Source organism: Styela clava, unplaced genomic scaffold (assembly GCF_964204865.1).
Source record: "Styela clava unplaced genomic scaffold, kaStyClav1.hap1.2 HAP1_SCAFFOLD_107, whole genome shotgun sequence".
Lineage (NCBI taxonomy): Eukaryota > Metazoa > Chordata > Ascidiacea > Stolidobranchia > Styelidae > Styela > Styela clava.
The window spans coordinates 25,001-32,500 of record NW_027556701.1 but is presented as its reverse complement, the minus strand read 5'-3'; the positions used below and the strand labels follow the sequence as shown (position 1 = coordinate 32,500).

At 56.1% G+C, this 7,500-nt stretch overlaps 1 non-coding gene across 1 annotated transcript in view; it reads right to left on the bottom strand.

The window, feature by feature from the left end:
• Positions 1-65, bottom strand: part of LOC144419536 (small subunit ribosomal RNA) — a 1,810-nt gene extending 1,745 nt beyond the window's left edge. The window contains exon 1 of the ribosomal RNA XR_013474119.1: positions 1-65. This exon is cut by the window's left edge and continues 1,745 nt beyond it. This is a non-coding gene — a ribosomal RNA (small subunit ribosomal RNA).
• Between the last annotated feature and the right edge of the window lie 7,435 nt (positions 66-7,500).

The following is a 7,500-nucleotide window of genomic DNA, read 5'->3' as shown; positions in this document are numbered from 1 at the left end:
TACTTGCACCTGCATGGCTTAATCTTTGAGACAAGCATATCACTACTGGCAGGATCAACCAGATAGCTGCGACAGCTGCGCTTGGCCCTTGCTGGGCCGCCCGGCGCGTGCTCGTCGCATTCGTTTAAGACCGAGGCGATCGCCTGCGGCCGTACTCAGCTTCGACAGTCGCTGGCCGCGACGTCCACGCTCTCGCCGGCAGTGCCAGGCGGAGCGATTTGCGTCTTTTCTTTGCTCGCCCTCTCTCGGGCTCGATCCATTCAGTTTCGCACAAACAAGAGCTCTGCCGGCCGCCTGCAGCGGTGCCTAAAACCCGGGCATAACAATGCGACCGTTCTGCTAGGCCGACAAGCGCTCAAGCCAGACGCTCGATCGAACGCCCCCTACATATTAGTCGAGACAACGGCTCGCTCATTAGCATCGCGTTTGTACTTTAACTTTTTTCGGCTCTGCTTCTTTCGACGCCGATGCCGGCGACGCAGCACTCTCTCGCCCGCCAGCCACCGAGAGATGTGTGCGCTCCGACCGGCCCCGCACGCCGCTCTTTCTTGGCTCATTCAAGTTTACTGTCTTTCGCTCTAACATGCCTTACCTAGGGTTAGGTTAGTATGCTTGCACGTTTGTACTTTAACTTTTTTCGGCTCTGCTTCTTTCGACGCCGATGCCGGCGACGCAGCACTCTCTCGCCCGCCAGCCACCGAGAGATGTGTGCGCTCCGACCGGCCCCGCACGCCGCTCTTTCTTGGCTCATTCGAGTTTACTGTCTTTCGCTCTAACATGCCTTACCTAGGGTTAGGTTAGTATGCTTGCACGTTTGTACTTTAACTTTTTTCGGCTCGGCTTCTTTCGACGCCGATGCCGGCGACGCAGCACTCTCTCGCCCGCCAGCCACCGAGAGATGTGTGCGCTCCGACCGGCCCCGCACGCCGCTCTTTCTTGGCTCATTCGAGTTTACTGTCTTTCGCTCTAACATGCCTTACCTAGGGATAGGTTAGTATGATTGCACGTTTGTACTTTAACTTTTTTCGGCTCTGCTTCTTTCGACGCCGATGCCGGCGACGCAGCACTCTCTCGCCCGCCAGCCACCGAGAGATGTGTGCGCTCCGACCGGCCCCGCACGCCGCTCTTTCTTGGCTCATTCGAGTTTACTGTCTTTCGCTCTAACATGCCTTACCTAGGGTTAGGTTAGTATGCTTGCACGTTTGTACTTTAACTTTTTTCGGCTCTGCTTCTTTCGACGCCGATGCCGGCGACGCAGCACTCTCTCGCCCGCCAGCCACCGAGAGATGTGTGCGCTCCGACCGGCCCCGCACGCCGCTCTTTCTTGGCTCATTCGAGTTTACTGTCTTTCGCTCTAACATGCCTTACCTAGGGTTAGGTTAGTATGCTTGCACGTTTGTACTTTAACTTTTTTCGGCTCGGCTTCTTTCGACGCCGATGCCGGCGACGCAGCACTCTCTCGCCCGCCAGCCACCGAGAGATGTGTGCGCTCCGACCGGCCCCGCACGCCGCTCTTTCTTGGCTCATTCGAGTTTACTGTCTTTCGCTCTAACATGCCTTACCTAGGGTTAGGTTAGTATGCTTGCACGTTTGTACTTTAACTTTTTTCGGCTCGGCTTCTTTCGACGCCGATGCCGGCGACGCAGCACTCTCTCGCCCGCCAGCCACCGAGAGATGTGTGCGCTCCGACCGGCCCCGCACGCCGCTCTTTCTTGGCTCATTCGAGTTTACTGTCTTTCGCTCTAACATGCCTTACCTAGGGTTAGGTTAGTATGCTTGCACGTTTGTACTTTAACTTTTTTCGGCTCTGCTTCTTTCGACGCCGATGCCGGCGACGCAGCACTCTCTCGCCCGCCAGCCACCGAGAGATGTGTGCGCTCCGACCGGCCCCGCACGCCGCTCTTTCTTGGCTCATTCGAGTTTACTGTCTTTCGCTCTAACATGCCTTACCTAGGGTTAGGTTAGTATGCTTGCACGTTTGTACTTTAACTTTTTTCGGCTCGGCTTCTTTCGACGCCGATGCCGGCGACGCAGCACTCTCTCGCCCGCCAGCCACCGAGAGATGTGTGCGCTCCTACCGGCCCCGCACGCCGCTCTTTCTTGGCTCATTCGAGTTTACTGTCTTTCGCTCTAACATGCCTTACCTAGGGTTAGGTTAGTATGCTTGCACGTTTGTACTTTAACTTTTTTCGGCTCTGCTTCTTTCGACGCCGATGCCGGCGACGCAGCACTCTCTCGCCCGCCAGCCACCGAGAGATGTGTGCGCTCCAACCGGCCCCGCACGCCGCTCTTTCTTGGCTCATTCGAGTTTACTGTCTTTCGCTCTAACATGCCTTACCTAGGGTTAGGTTAGTATGCTTGCACGTTTGTACTTTAACTTTTTTCGGCTCTGCTTCTTTCGACGCCAATGCCGGCGACGCAGCACTCTCTCGCCCGCCAGCCACCGAGAGATGTGTGCGCTCCGACCGGCCCCGCACGCCGCTCTTTCTTGGCTCATTCGAGTTTACTGTCTTTCGCTCTAACATGCCTTACCTAGGGTTAGGTTAGTATGCTTGCACGTTTGTACTTTAACTTTTTTCGGCTCGGCTTCTTTCGACGCCGATGCCGGCGACGCAGCACTCTCTCGCCCGCCAGCCACCGAGAGATGTGTGCGCTCCGACCGGCCCCGCACGCCGCTCTTTCTTGGCTCATTCGAGTTTACTGTCTTTCGCTCTAACATGCCTTACCTAGGGTTAGGTTAGTATGCTTGCACGTTTGTACTTTAACTTTTTTCGGCTCTGCTTCTTTCGACGCCGATGCCGGCGACGCAGCACTCTCTCGCCCGCCAGCCACCGAGAGATGTGTGCGCTCCGACCGGCCCCGCACGCCGCTCTTTCTTGGCTCATTCGAGTTTACTGTCTTTCGCTCTAACATGCCTTACCTAGGGTTAGGTTAGTATGCTTGCACGTTTGTACTTTAACTTTTTTCGGCTCTGCTTCTTTCGACGCCGATGCCGGCGACGCAGCACTCTCTCGCCCGCCAGCTACCGAGAGATGTGTGCGCTCCGACCGGCCCCGCACGCCGCTCTTTCTTGGCTCATTCGAGTTTACTGTCTTTCGCTCTAACATGCCTTACCTAGGGTTAGGTTAGTATGCTTGCACGTTTGTTAACTTTTTTCGGCTCTGCTTCTTTCGACGCCGATGCCGGCGACGCAGCACTCTCTCGCCCGCCAGCCACCGAGAGATGTGTGCGCTCCGACCGGCCCCGCACGCCGCTCTTTCTTGGCTCATTCGAGTTTACTGTCTTTCGCTCTAACATGCCTTACCTAGGGTTAGGTTAGTATGCTTGCACGTTTGTACTTTAACTTTTTTCGGCTCGGCTTCTTTCGACGCCGATGCCGGCGACGCAGCACTCTCTCGCCCGCCAGCCACCGAGAGATGTGTGCGCTCCGACCGGCCCCGCACGCCGCTCTTTCTTGGCTCATTCGAGTTTACTGTCTTTCGCTCTAACATGCCTTACCTAGGGTTAGGTTAGTATGCTTGCACGTTTGTACTTTAACTTTTTTCGGCTCGGCTTCTTTCGACGCCGATGCCGGCGACGCAGCACTCTCTCGCCCGCCAGCCACCGAGAGATGTGTGCGCTCCGACCGGCCCCGCACGCCGCTCTTTCTTGGCTCATTCGAGTTTACTGTCTTTCGCTCTAACATGCCTTACCTAGGGTTAGGTTAGTATGCTTGCACGTTTGTACTTTAACTTTTTTCGGCTCTGCTTCTTTCGACGCCGATGCCGGCGACGCAGCACTCTCTCGCCCGCCAGCCACCGAGAGATGTGTGCGCTCCGACCGGCCCCGCACGCCGCTCTTTCTTGGCTCATTCGAGTTTACTGTCTTTCGCTCTAACATGCCTTACCTAGGGTTAGGTTAGTATGCTTGCACGTTTGTACTTTAACTTTTTTCGGCTCTGCTTCTTTCGACGCCGATGCCGGCGACGCAGCACTCTCTCGCCCGCCAGCCACCGAGAGATGTGTGCGCTCCGACCGGCCCCGCACGCCGCTCTTTCTTGGCTCATTCGAGTTTACTGTCTTTCGCTCTAACATGCCTTACCTAGGGTTAGGTTAGTATGCTTGCACGTTTGTACTTTAACTTTTTTCGGCTCGGCTTCTTTCGACGCCGATGCCGGCGACGCAGCACTCTCTCGCCCGCCAGCCACCGAGAGATGTGTGCGCTCCGACCGGCCCCGCACGCCGCTCTTTCTTGGCTCATTCGAGTTTACTGTCTTTCGCTCTAACATGCCTTACCTAGGGTTAGGTTAGTATGCTTGCACGTTTGTACTTTAACTTTTTTCGGCTCTGCTACTTTCGACGCCGATGCCGCGACGCAGCACTCTCTCGCCCGCCAGCCACCGAGAGATGTGTGCGCTCCGACCGGCCCCGCACGCCGCTCTTTCTTGGCTCATTCGAGTTTACTGTCTTTCGCTCTAACATGCCTTACCTAGGGTTAGGTTAGTATGCTTGCACGTTTGTACTTTAACTTTTTTCGGCTCGGCTTCTTTCGACGCCGATGCCGGCGACGCAGCACTCTCTCGCCCGCCAGCCACCGAGAGATGTGTGCGCTCCGACCGGCCCCGCACGCCGCTCTTTCTTGGCTCATTCGAGTTTACTGTCTTTCGCTCTAACATGCCTTACCTAGGGTTAGGTTAGTATGCTTGCACGTTTGTACTTTAACTTTTTTCGGCTCTGCTTCTTTCGACGCCGATGCCGGCGACGCAGCACTCTCTCGCCCGCCAGCCACCGAGAGATGTGTGCGCTCCGACCGGCCCCGCACGCCGCTCTTTCTTGGCTCATTCGAGTTTACTGTCTTTTGCTCTAACATGCCTTACCTAGGGTTAGGTTAGTATGCTTGCACGTTTGTTAACTTTTTTCGGCTCTGCTTCTTTCGACGCCGATGCCGGCGACGCAGCACTCTCTCGCCCGCCAGCCACCGAGAGATGTGTGCGCTCCGACCGGCCCCGCACGCCGCTCTTTCTTGGCTCATTCGAGTTTACTGTCTTTCGCTCTAACATGCCTTACCTAGGGTTAGGTTAGTATGCTTGCACGTTTGTACTTTAACTTTTTTCGGCTCGGCTTCTTTCGACGCCGATGCCGGCGACGCAGCACTCTCTCGCCCGCCAGCCACCGAGAGATGTGTGCGCTCCGACCGGCCCCGCACGCCGCTCTTTCTTGGCTCATTCGAGTTTACTGTCTTTCGCTCTAACATGCCTTACCTAGGGTTAGGTTAGTATGCTTGCACGTTTGTACTTTAACTTTTTTCGGCTCTGCTTCTTTCGACGCCGATGCCGGCGACGCAGCACTCTCTCGCCCGCCAGCCACCGAGAGATGTGTGCGCTCCGACCGGCCCCGCACGCCGCTCTTTCTTGGCTCATTCGAGTTTACTGTCTTTCGCTCTAACATGCCTTACCTAGGGTTAGGTTAGTATGCTTGCACGTTTGTACTTTAACTTTTTTCGGCTCTGCTTCTTTCGACGCCGATGCCGGCGACGCAGCACTCTCTCGCCCGCCAGCCACCGAGAGATGTGTGCGCTCCGACCGGCCCCGCACGCCGCTCTTTCTTGGCTCATTCGAGTTTACTGTCTTTCGCTCTAACATGCCTTACCTAGGGTTAGGTTAGTATGCTTGCACGTTTGTTAACTTTTTTCGGCTCTGCTTCTTTCGACGCCGATGCCGGCGACGCAGCACTCTCTCGCCCGCCAGCCACCGAGAGATGTGTGCGCTCCGACCGGCCCCGCACGCCGCTCTTTCTTGGCTCATTCGAGTTTACTGTCTTTCGCTCTAACATGCCTTACCTAGGGTTAGGTTAGTATGCTTGCACGTTTGTACTTTAACTTTTTTCGGCTCGGCTTCTTTCGACGCCGATGCCGGCGACGCAGCACTCTCTCGCCCGCCAGCCACCGAGAGATGTGTGCGCTCCGACCGGCCCCGCACGCCGCTCTTTCTTGGCTCATTCGAGTTTACTGTCTTTCGCTCTAACATGCCTTACCTAGGGTTAGGTTAGTATGCTTGCACGTTTGTACTTTAACTTTTTTCGGCTCGGCTTCTTTCGACGCCGATGCCGGCGACGCAGCACTCTCTCGCCCGCCAGCCACCGAGAGATGTGTGCGCTCCGACCGGCCCCGCACGCCGCTCTTTCTTGGCTCATTCGAGTTTACTGTCTTTCGCTCTAACATGCCTTACCTAGGGTTAGGTTAGTATGCTTGCACGTTTGTACTTTAACTTTTTTCGGCTCTGCTTCTTTCGACGCCGATGCCGGCGACGCAGCACTCTCTCGCCCGCCAGCCACCGAGAGATGTGTGCGCTCCGACCGGCCCCGCACGCCGCTCTTTCTTGGCTCATTCGAGTTTACTGTCTTTCGCTCTAACATGCCTTACCTAGGGTTAGGTTAGTATGCTTGCACGTTTGTACTTTAACTTTTTTCGGCTCTGCTTCTTTCGACGCCGATGCCGGCGACGCAGCACTCTCTCGCCCGCCAGCCACCGAGAGATGTGTGCGCTCCGACCGGCCCCGCACGCCGCTCTTTCTTGGCTCATTCGAGTTTACTGTCTTTCGCTCTAACATGCCTTACCTAGGGTTAGGTTAGTATGCTTGCACGTTTGTACTTTAACTTTTTTCGGCTCGGCTTCTTTCGACGCCGATGCCGGCGACGCAGCACTCTCTCGCCCGCCAGCCACCGAGAGATGTGTGCGCTCCGACCGGCCCCGCACGCCGCTCTTTCTTGGCTCATTCGAGTTTACTGTCTTTCGCTCTAGCATGCCTTACCTAGGGTTAGGTTAGTATGCTTGCACGTTTGTACTTTAACTTTTTTCGGCTCTGCTACTTTCGACGCCGATGCCGGCGACGCAGCACTCTCTCGCCCGCCAGCCACCGAGAGATGTGTGCGCTCCGACCGGCCCCGCACGCCGCTCTTTCTTGGCTCATTCGAGTTTACTGTCTTTCGCTCTAGCATGCCTTACCTAGGGTTAGGTTAGTATGCTTGCACGTTTGTACTTTAACTTTTTTCGGCTCTGCTACTTTCGACGCCGATGCCGGCGACGCAGCACTCTCTCGCCCGCCAGCCACCGAGAGATGTGTGCGCTCCGACCGGCCCCGCACGCCGCTCTTTCTTGGCTCATTCGAGTTTACTGTCTTTCGCTCTAACATGCCTTACCTAGGGTTAGGTTAGTATGCTTGCACGTTTGTACTTTAACTTTTTTCGGCTCGGCTTCTTTCGACGCCGATGCCGGCGACGCAGCACTCTCTCGCCCGCCAGCCACCGAGAGATGTGTGCGCTCCGACCGGCCCCGCACGCCGCTCTTTCTTGGCTCATTCGAGTTTACTGTCTTTCGCTCTAACATGCCTTACCTAGGGTTAGGTTAGTATGCTTGCACGTTTGTACTTTAACTTTTTTCGGCTCTGCTTCTTTCGACGCCGATGCCGGCGACGCAGCACTCTCTCGCCCGCCAGCCACCGAGAGATGTGTGCGCTCCGACCGG